The following is an 11,905-nucleotide window of genomic DNA, read 5'->3' on the forward strand; positions in this document are numbered from 1 at the left end:
CACCGGCAAGCCGACCCTGGAAGAATCCCTGGCACAAAAGGAATCTCATTATTGACTGCTCAATTTAATTGTCTGTCACCCTTAGGACCCTTTGTGAGACGCAAGGAAGGGGAAGATCTTCGAGGGTGGAAGACTGGGAGAAGAAAGGGAGGCTCCCAAGTGAAAGCTGTGAGGCTCCACCCCTTTCTGTGTGAGACAAGAGTTAAGACTTTGCATTTTCTTTTCTATTTCCTTTTCCTTTTTATTTAAATTAGTACAGTGGTACCTCGGTTTTCGAACGTCTCGGAAGTCGAACGTTTCGGTTTTGGAACGCCGAAAACCCGGAAGTTAATCCTTCCGTTTTCAAACGTGCCCCAGAAGTCGAACGGCTTCCGCTGAGGGTTTCTCGATTTTCTCAATTAAATTTGCAGACCACCCTTTGGCCTCGATTTTCGAACATTGCGGAAGTTGAACCGTCTTCTGGAATTGATTACATTCAAAAACTGAGGTACCAGTATTATGTATTATGAAAAAGGTTCCATAAAATTTTATGGGAAAGGGAGAATTGTTTGCCACCCTTAATTCCAACTAAATTTGTTTTGATTGCTCTCTCTCACCAAGTTTGCCTCCTAAGATACAAATGCAACTCTGGATAACTTTGTGGTACAGTAATTATTTTAACAGTACAGTATGGGACTGTTGATGTCCAAGTAATAGACTCGGCACATGCTGCCAGTGTACAGTGGACCCTCGGGTTACGTTACCTTCGGGTAAAGCGTGTTCTCCTTCATGGAGAGCACGTGTTGCGGTGGGGGCCGCCAGGACACTCCAAAGTTGGGGGCGGGCTAATTGATTGTTGGCCACTGATGCGATTGGGGCTTCCCTTGTTGTTGGGAAGAAGTTAATGTTGCCATTTGTTGACTGACAGCCAGAAATGCTAAAACTCCTTGCACGAGGCTAGGGCTTCCTCTTTTCGACCGTGCATCGGATTGCCCGTCCCCCCCTCCCTAGAATTAGGGTTGTTCGCTTTGACCTTGCTATGCCTGTCATGGGGTCGTCTGCTCTTGGGGCAGGGGCCTGGTAGGAATTTTGTCCATCTGGCTGATTGGCTGGGGCCATTTGGTTTTTGCCTACTGCGTAGCAAACCGTCACAACTTGTAAGGTTGCGGTTAGGCATTGGTTTATGGTTTGGTTGGTTGAGGGGAAGTGGTTGAGTGCCTGGCCTTGGTAGGTTGAGTGCCTGCCCCTCTAATGCTGCTGCTGCAAGGGATTCCGTTAAAGGAATTGGGGGCTAACTATTGCTTGTCCACTCTGTCAAGGGGGCTCGGGCCATAGCAATGAGCTCCTGCTTGCATTTGGGGTGAGGGCAGGTTCCCTGCTCCGCGTTACCCCCAAGTGTATTCCCCTATTCTGACTTTCGCATCGTGCGGAATGTCAGTCTGTCCCCCATGGTGGGGGCAGATAGTCGCAACCAATGCCTAAGCAACCACTCACAAATTTGTATTTCAAGAAAGTTGTTGCCAAAATTATGCCAAAAATCTTAAACAAAAAATTCTGTGTGATGTGTGAGTTATTGGGGTGGCCCTGAGGACCTCGACACGCAACATAATCCTCGGGTTGCGAACGCGGCATACCTGGAAGTGTATACTTCTGGGTTTCGCCGCATGCGCAGAAGCGCTCTGCACACCGTGCATGTGCACAGAAGCACTCAATTGTGCCACACACATGTGCAGAAGGGTGCCTCCAGTTACGAAATTTTCAGGATATGGCCAGGCTTCCGGAACAGATCCCGTTCGTAACTGGAGGTACCCCTGTACTCTCTTTTCTCTTCTGCCTTTGGGTGTATGATGTATTACATTAAAAAAAAAACCCTCATACCAATAGCTAAAAGTCAAGACTCAGTTCTGCATAGGATAGCACTAAAAATTGCCATTAAAGTATCATAGAATCATAGAATCATAGAGTTGGAAGAGACCACAAGGGCCATCGAATCTAACCCCCTGCCAAGCAGGAAACACCATCAGAGCACTCCTGACATATGGTTGTCAAGCCTCTGCTTAAAGACCTCCAAAGAAGGAGACTCCACCACACTCCTTGGCAGCAAATTCCACTGTCCAACAGCTCTTACTGTCAGGAAGTTCTTCCTAATGTTTAGGTGGAATCTTCTTTCTTGTAGTTTGGATCCATTGCTCCGTGTCCGCTTCTCTGGAGCAGCAGAAAACAACCTTTCTCCCTCCTCTATGTGACATCCTTTTATATATTTGAACATGGCTATCATATCACCCCTTAACCTCCTCTTCTCCAGGCTAAACATGCCCAGCTCCCTTAGCCGTTCCTCATAAGGCATCATTTCCAGGCCTTTGACCATTTTGGTTGCCCTCCTCTGGACACGTTCCAGTTTGTCAGTGTCCTTCTTGAACTGTGGTGCCCAGAACTGGACACAGTACTCCAGGTGAGGTCTGACCAGAGCAGAATACAGTGGCACTATTACTTCCCTTGATCTAGATGCTATACTCCTATTGATGCAGCCCAGAATTGCATTGGCTTTTTTAGCTGCCGCGTCACACTGTTGGCTCATGTCAAGTTTGTGGTCAACCAAGACTCCTAGATCCTTTTCACATGTACTGCTCTCAAGCCAGGTGTCACCCATCTTGTATTTGTGCCTCTCATTTTTTTTGCCCAAGTGCAATACTTTACATTTCTCTCTGTTAAAATTCATCTTGTTTGTTTTGGCCCAGTTCTCTAATCTGTCAAGGTCGTTTTGAAGTGTGATCCTGTCCTCTGGGGTGTTAGCCACCCCTCCCAGTTTGGTGTCATCTGCAAATTTGATCAGGGTGCCCTTGAGTCCATCATCCAAGTCGTTGATAAAGATGTTGAATAAGACCGGGCCCAAGACAGAACCCTGTGGCACCCCACTATTCACTCTTCTCCAGGATGAAGAGGAACCATTGATGAGCACCCTTTGGGTTCGGTCAGTCAGCCAGTTACAAATCCACTGAGTGGTAGCATAGTCAAGACCGCATTTTACCAGCTTCTTTACAAGAATATCATGGGGCACCTTGTCAAATGCCTTGCTGAGATCAAGGTAGGCTACATCCACTGCGTTCCCTTCATCTACCAGGCTTGTAATTCTGTCAAAAAACGAGATCAGGTTAGTCTGACATGACTTATTTTTCAGAAATCCATGCTGACTATTGGTGATCACAGCATTCCTTTCTAGGTGCTCACAGACTGTTTGCTTAATGATCTGCTCCAGAATCTTCCCTGGTATTGATGTCAGACTGACTGGGCGGTAATTATTTGGGTCCTCTCTTTTCCCCTTTTTGAAAATAGGGACAACATTTGCCCTCCTCCAGTCTGCCGGGACTTCGCCTGTTCTCCAGGAATTCTCAAAGATGACTGCCAGTGGTTCTGAGATCACATCTGCCAGTTCTTTTAATACTCTTGGATGTAGTTCATCTGGCCCTGGAGACTTGAATACATCTAGACTAGCCAAGTATTCTTGTACTATCTCCTTAGTTATTCTAGGCTGTGTTTCCTCTGCTGAATCATTTGCTCCAAATTCTTCAGGTCGGGCATTGTTTTCTTTATCGGAGAAGACTGAGGCAAAGAAGGCATTGAGGAGTTCAGCCCTTTCTGTGTCCCCTGTTTGCATTTCACCATCTTCTCCTCTGAGTGACCCCACTGTTTCTTTGTTCTTCCTTTTGCTACGAACATATCCATAAAAGCCTTTTTTGTTGCTTTTAACCTCCCTAGCAAGCCTGAGTTCATTCTGTGCTTTAGCTTTTCTGACTTTGTGTCTACACGTGCTGGCTATTTGTTTGAATTCCTCTTTGGTGGTTTCCCCCCTTTTCCATTTTTTGTACACATCCTTTTTTAATCTTAACTCAGTTAAAAGTTCTTTAGATAGCCACCCTGGCTTCTTTAGGCACCTTCCATGTTTCCGTCTCATTGGTATTGCCTGAAGTTGTGCTTTTACTATCTCCCTCTTAACAAACTCCCAGACATCATGAACTCCCTTTCCTTTTAGCATTACTGTCCATGGGATCTCACCCAGCACTTCCCTAAGTTTTATGAAGTCGGCTTTCTTAAAGTCAAGAAATTGAGTCCTAGTATGCTTGGCTGCTCCTTTCCGCTGTATAGTAAACTTCAGAAGAGCGTGATCACTCGCGCCTAATGATCCTTCCACTTCTACCCCACTAACCAGGTCATCAACATTGGTTAGGACCAGATCTAAAATGGCTGTTCCTCTTGTTGCTTCTCCCACTTTCTGGACAATGAAGTTGTCTGCAAGGCCAGTGAGGAATCTGTTTGACCATATGCTCTTGGCTGAGTATCCCACCGCAGCAAGTTCCCAAGATACCAACTGTTCTTTTTTTAGCTTGTGCTGCCTGTCAGTTTCAGCTCTGGAGCTGGGGTTTATTTTGACCAGCTCCCGTTGCCATGTAGATCTCTTAAAAAAAACAACTATTTATAATTCCGCTTGTAGCCAAAAAAGGCCTGACTTCACAGTTCTGTGCCCTCAAACATCAGCCACCTCAGCATTTTGTATGCAAGAGTTTTAACCTTTTAAGCAAGCCATGCTCAAGATCTCTAAACAAACTTCAGTTGCAATGCAGAGCAAACACACTTTGGGTCCTTTTATCTCCTGCTGATGATTAACCAGCCAGGGAATCTGACCTCTTAAAATTTTTTGATTTTAATTTTTTAAACATTTTGAACAGCCCTCCTTTTCTTCCCACTTCAATTAATTCCTCCCCTTCTTTGAATGGCTTGACAGCACAATTGTCACTGCATTTCGGCAGAGGGCAGGAATGCACCTGAATTCTGCTCAAGATAAATCAATTTTAAAATGGGCAAGGTTCAGATGCTTCACAGAACTTTTCAACACTTCTGTTTCTTTAGATTTTTGTCCAGCCCTTCCTTCCAAAGGAACTCAGTATTTTTTTAAAAAAATAAAACAAACTCTAAACATTTCAAAAGCAAACAAAATATTATCACAACTAAAAACACATGCTAGATCTAACAAATGATAACAACCAACACAAGATGTTATATGATGACTGCTGACTTGGATGGGGTTTATTATTATTATTATTAAAAAAGCAGGATTCTTTATTTAGGAATCTGCTCCATATTGCACAGAAAAACTCTGAGAGGATTCGCAACACCCTAAAAAGAAAATCACAAATAATACACAAAGTACAAGCAAAAGAATCCACATGTTAAAGTCCCACAGATTGCAATTAGATAAGCATCTCTTTAAACGTAAATATAAACCGAAGTAGAAAACATGTGGGGAATAACATAGACCCGAAATACAGAAATTCCAGAGAGAACCACTTCTACCTACTAATTATGCCAAGTATGTATTTATAGGGAGTAGTATTGCTCTCTCCTCTGCTGCTCTCGCTCTCAAATGAAGCTCAGGCTAAAAAGGAGGGAAAGGTTAGCTGTCCCCACCCCTGGACCTCCCTGCTCTCACCAGGGAACACCCACAGTCATTCCCGTAACAGGACCATCTGCGAAGTGCCCTGACCCTTGCAGCAACTCAGAAGGGCAATTTGCAGAGGGACTGGTTTATCTCTCCATGGGCTGGGACTGGTAGTGATTAGATTGGCTCAGGATCATGATAACCAGGGCCTTCCCTAAAGGTAAAGGTAAAGGGACCCCTGACCATTAGGTCCAGTCGTGGCCGACTCTAGGGTTGCGGCACTCATCTCGCTTTATCGGCCAAGGGAGCCAGCGTACAGCTTCCGGGTCATGTGGCCAGCATGACTAAGCCGCTTCTGGCGAACCAGAGCAGCGCATGGAAATGCCATTTACCTTCCTGCCGGAGCAGTACCTATTTATCTACTTGCACTTTGACGTGCTTTCGAACTGCTAGGTGGGCAGGAGCAGGGACCGAGCAACGGGAGCTCACCCCGTCAAGGGGATTTGAACTGCCAACCTTCAGATCAGCAAGTCCTAGGCTCTGTGGTTTAACCCACAGCACCACCCACGTCCCTAGGGCCTTCCCTACCATTAGCCAAAGTGAAGCGACCTGCCTTAAGCGGAAGATGCTGAGGAGCGTGGGTGGCAGCCCCCGCTAGCTGTTCTTCCTGAGTGCCCGCACCCCAAGATGTTCCTCTGTAGGAGAACAGAAGTGTGAATGCCACATGGTCTGTCTGCCCCCCCAGCCTAGCATTTTGCTTCAGGTGTGGTGGAGAATGTCCTCCTCTTGCCAGAAAGATTCAGCTGCCAGCCCAGTGGCAGCAAAATGTCTAGCTCGGTAATAATAATAATAATAATAATAATAATAATAATAATAATAATAATTTTATTTATACCCTGCCCTCTGCGGCCAGAGCCGGGCTCAGGGCAGCTAACACCAGTAAAATTACAATAAAAATATAATGGGGGGGACCAATTTAAAATACAGGTTAAAATACAATTTAAATGCAGCCTCATTTTAAAAGTAGCCCACAGATCAAAACCATAAGGGGAGGGAAAACATAAGGGTCAGACTGAGTCCAAACCAAAGGCCAGGCAGAACAGCTCTGTCTTGCAGGCCCTGCGGAAAGTTGTCAAGGCCCACAGGGCCCTAGTCTCTTGTGAAAGAGCATTCCACCAAGTCAGGGCCAGTACTGAAAAGGCCCTGGCCCTAGTTGAGACCAATCTAACCACCTTGCGACTTGGGACCTCCAAGGTGTTGTCATTTGTGGACCTTAAGGTCCTCCGTGGGGCATACCAGGAGAGGCGGTCCCATAGGTACGTGGGTCCTAGGTAGAACCTCCTCATTCAGGTGCAATATAGCTTACAGCCCTAGATGCAAATAATAAGGGGTGGGTATCTCTTTTAGAGGCAGAGGATGTGCTTTGCAAGCAAAATGTCCCCAGCTCACTCCGTGGCATCTCCAAGGAGGGAGAGGAGAGTCCCCTGCCAGGAATCCTGGACGGTCACTGCCAGTCAGTGTAGAAGGACTGAGCTAGATGGGGTTAACCTATTAAACATTAAAAGCTTCCCTAAACAGGGCTGCCTTCAGAGAGAATAAGCCAACATCTACTTCCCTTTCTATTTTCTTCAGAATTCTCCAACATGCCTTGCAAGTCATTCTTCCTCTTCGTCCAATTGTCAAGTTCTAAAAATCTTTTAACCTTTTAAAAGTTCTAAATTGTCAAGTTCTAAAAATCTTTTAATCTTTTAATTTTTTAAAAAAATCTTTTATATGGGACGCGGGTGGCGCTGTGGGTAAAAGCCTCAGCGCCTAGGGCTTGCCGATCGAAAGGTCGGCGGTTCGAATCCCCGCGGCGGGGTGCGCTCCCGTTGCTCGATCCCAGCGCCTGCCAACCTAGCAGTTTGAAAGCACTCCCGGGTGCAAGTAGATAAATAGGGACCGCTTACTAGCGGGAAGGTAAACGGCGTTTCCGTGTGCGGCTCTGGCTCGCCAGAGCAGCGATGTCACGCTGGCCACGTGACCCGGAAGTGTGTCCGGACAGCGCTGGCCCCCGGCCTCTTGAGTGAGATGGGCGCACAACCCTAGAGTCTGGCAAGACTGGCCCGTACGGGCAGGGGTACCTTTACCTTAAAAATCTCTATAAATATCATGAATGGTGTGGAGGGGGGAAAACAAGGAGGAACCTCTTGCACTTATAAAACTGCAGCTAAATGAGACAAAATGCCCTTCTAATCCAGTTTCCAATAATGACCATCCAAATGCCTCTGGGGCTCCCACAAGGAGGGCACAAAGGCAAGTGTTATAATTTAGCTCTTTATGCTTGTTTTAAATATTTGTGTATTATTTGTGCATTTGTGTATTATTAATAATTGGTTTATGTCAACCACTTAGAAGTTGGTTTGTTCGATCAATTAAGCAGTTTCTATTTTTTTCTCTAAATGAAGTCAGAGTTCCCATTGCTGCTTGCTTCCCCCTGTCGATAATATTATTTCCTTATTCTTATTTAGTGTCCTCTTTCTTTCTTTGGCAATCACTCGTAGCCGAGTAAGATTGTCTTCCATAAACACGGTTTTAACAGTGAGTCCGTAAGTAACTGTGGAGGCCAATTCTGGATCCACACATCCTTCCACAGTGGGGACATTGGTTTCCGGGTGGGAGTTGATCATGGTGTGGATTTGCCAAGCGTGCCTTCCTCTTAGCACATTTCTCCTTTGCGTCCTGAGTTCAAGTGTCTTCAAAGCCCATGATACCTTTGGTAAAGGCTGTTCTCCAACTGGAGCGCTCGCAGGCCAGTGTTTCCCAGTTGTCAGTGTTTGTACTACATTTTTTTAGATTTGCCTTGAGACAGTCTTTAAACCTCTTTTGTTGACCACCAGCATTACGCTTTCCATTTTAAAGTTCAGAATAGAGTAGTTGCTTTGGAAGACGGTAATCAGGCATCCGCACAACATGACCAGTCCAACGAAGTTGATGTTGAAGAATCATTGCTTCAACACTGGTAATCTTTGCTTCTTCCAGGACACTGATATTAGTTGGCCTGTCTTCCCAAGTGATGTGTAAAATTTTTCGGAGACACCGTTGATGGAATCTTTCAAGGAGCTGGAGATAGCGTTTATAAGTGGTCCATGTTTCACAAGCATATAGTAAGGTTGGCAGTACTGCAGCTTTGTAAACAAGCATTTTGGTTTCCCTATGAATGTCCTGGTCCTCAAACACTCTGCACTTCAATCGGGAGAAAGCCGCACTCAGAGAGCTCAGGTGACACTGGATTTCAGCATCAGTGTTGGCACTTGTGGAAAGATAACTGCCTAGGTAGGAGAAGTGATTGACATTTTACAGCATTACACCACTGAGTTGGATTTGTGGTGCTGCAGAGGGGTTATTTTGTACTTGTTGGTGCAACCCTTTGGTAAGAAAATAAGAAATAAGAAAACCCCTGCTGGATCAGGCCACCAGTCCAATCTAGTCCAGCATCCTGTTTTCACCATAACAAACCAATTGCCTGTGGGAAGCCGGCAAGCAATACCCAAACACAAGCAAGATTTGTATACCGCTTAATCAAATAATCATGTGAGTGCTTTCCAAATGGTGATACATTTAGGCAACTCAACCCACGGTTCCTGAGAGGGTGTTGCAAGGGCCAAATGTAGCATTAGACCTCCCTCCTTGGATGCAGAAAAAGAAATTAAGCAGATAGTTGGTAGAGTATGAGACTCTTAAGCTCAGGACCATGGGTTTGAATTCCACATTGGGCAAAAGATTCCTGCATTGCAGGAGGTTGGACTACATGACCCTTGGGGTCCTTTCCAGCTCTACAATTCTATTATTCTATAAAGTACCTATAAAAAGGTAAAGGGACCCCTGACCATTAGGTCCAGTCATGGCCGACTCTGGGGTTGTGGCACTCATCTCGCTTTATTGGCCGAGGGAGCTGGCGTACAGCTTCCAGGTCATGTGTCCAGCATGACTAAGCCGCTTCTGGTGAACCAGAGCAGCGCACGGAAACGCTGTTTACCTTCCTGCCGGAGCAGTACCTATTTATCTACTTGCACTTTGACGTGCTTTCGAACTGCTAGGTTGGCAGGAGCTGGGACTGAGCAATGGGAGCTCACCCCATGGCGGGGATTCGAACCGCCGACCTTCTGATCGGCATGTCCTAGGCTCCGTGGTTTAGACCACAGCGCCACCCGCGTCCCTATAAAGTACCTATAACTTCCTCTAAACCTGCCTCCAAATCAAGAAGGAAACCACAGCAACCCTGGAGCTGTCATAGTGAATATCTCTTCCGCCATTGCCAGTGGGGAGGAAATCATTGCATGGAGGCTAGACTACTTGGGTGAACAAGGTTCTGTCCCACCAACTGCTGCCTGCCTTCTTAATTTCAGCAAGTCCAGGGATGGGGTCCTCCCTGTCAACTTCCCCCTCCTCAGGCTCAAGATTGCCCCCTGCAGAACTCAGCAGGCGAGGAGGATGGGGACAAGACTAAAATCAGTTGACTTTTCTTCTCGTTGGTTCTGGCTCCACCTACTGTTACCTTCCACCCTCCCAATGGACACCACTGCACACAATCCCTGGGAAGGGAAAGAAGTTCAAAAGTCACTTTGCACTATAAGAAACCCATCTTTTAGCCTAGCAGCGCTTTGGAACTCACTGCCAATTGACAGTAGGCAGGAGCCTTCACTGTATTCTTTTTGGTGCCTGCTAAAAACTTTTTGGTTTAGACAAACCTATCTGGATGTTTACAATGCTGACGTGTTTTTTGTTTATTGCTGGTTTTAATTATTTGAACGTTTTGATTGTTTCAATTAAGAATATCGCTCTATTCTTTTTGCTTTGAGGTTGGTTGGTTTTACAATCTAGCAGGATACAAATCTCATGAAATGAATAAATAGGAGATAAAATACTGCTCTGCCCTACATCTGCCTAGCACAAGCCTGGTTCAACCACCTTTGGTTTCCTTTCTCTCCTCCCCGCTTTGCTTTATGATTCCAAATTTTAGTCTGCATGGTTTCATGCCCCCGATTTAGTTGGGTTTTGTTTTTTTAACTTACTCCAAAAAGTGCTAAACCAGAACCAATTAATTTGGTGGCTTTTCTACTCATTGTGCTGGACTCTGGACACCTGCCCCAAAGTCCTTACCTGATCATGCCAGTGCCCCAACAATCAGGTTCCAGGGTCATTCTACCCCTGAATCTAGAGATTATCAGTCAATGAATAATCCTGCATGATTTAAAGGGGATTGGCCAACAGAACTCAGCCGGTCTTTCTCCTTCTTTTCTTCAAAACGTTGCCTATTTATTTTTCTCCTTTTTGTGCGCATGCTCTCCGATCAAGAACTGCATCAGAAAGTGCAAACAAGTGCAAAATTTGAAGAATGATTCCATCCCAGATCTGCAGATTTGTGCATTTCAATCCACAGAATTGCAATTCCTCAGCACAGCCCTACTGGCAGGTCTCTGGGTCTCAGGTTCAAAGATAAGCCCCTACGTTTTGAATTGAACAGACTGGAAACCGGGGCAGTTCTATTTTGCATTGATATTCATAACATAGGAAGCAGCCTTATCCTGACTCAGACCATTGGTCCACCTAACTCAATATTGTCCACACTGACTGGCAGCATCTCTCCAGGGTTTCCAGCAGGGGACATTCCCAGTCATAGCTGGAGGTGTCAGGGATTGAATCTAGGATCTCCTGCATTCTCTCTCACTGAGCTACAGGTCTTTCCCTCCAAAGAACCTGGGGGGCTCCCTTATACAGAGAACACCCAGCTCTATATAGCTTGCACTGACTGGCAGAGGGTCTCTGAGAACTCAACCTGGGACCTTCTCCATGCAAGGCAAGGGTTCTGCCCCTGCTGAGCAAGTAAGATAAAAATAGGCATTTAAAAATAAGACAACAAACAGTGGCCGAGAGGCCTGAACAAGTCACAATTCATGAGCGTGCTAAAAAAAGAGGCTTTTGCAGGATGGAAAGAACAACAGTCCCCTGTCCATTTAAAGCGAAGCTCAGTCAAGAGGTCATCGTGCATTTGCTCAGCAACACATTCCTCAAAGGGTCAGAGCATTAAATGGAAGCGACAGAAAGAGCTGGGCAGAAGCAGAGAGAGAGAACTTACTTGGACCCCTGGTCAGTCAAGCAATGTTCCTTGTTGCTTCTGGAGCAAGGAGGAGAGAGCTCGACGTCACTGTCAGGGACCAGCCTCCTTTAAAAGGTGGAGACCAGCCCACCGTGTTGCAACACAGCTGGCTTCCCAAATTCCCCTATAACCACCAACGCAAAAGCATTTTCTGTTGTTGCTGCTGCTGCTGCTGCTTGCTTAAATGAACTGCAGATTATCGCCTGGCTGCTAAGCTGGCAAGTTGCCCTCAAAGTTAGCAAGCCGAGCTATTCCAAAGAAACCACATGTTTTCAAGGTTTCCTTTCCTTTTTGAAAAAGGAAAGGAGAATATAAGGCAGGGAAGGAGGGGTGGGATCCTGGAAGTTCTTCAG

The sequence above is a fragment of the Podarcis raffonei genome, chromosome 10, assembly GCF_027172205.1.
Source record: "Podarcis raffonei isolate rPodRaf1 chromosome 10, rPodRaf1.pri, whole genome shotgun sequence".
NCBI classification, from domain to species: Eukaryota; Metazoa; Chordata; class Lepidosauria; order Squamata; family Lacertidae; genus Podarcis; species Podarcis raffonei.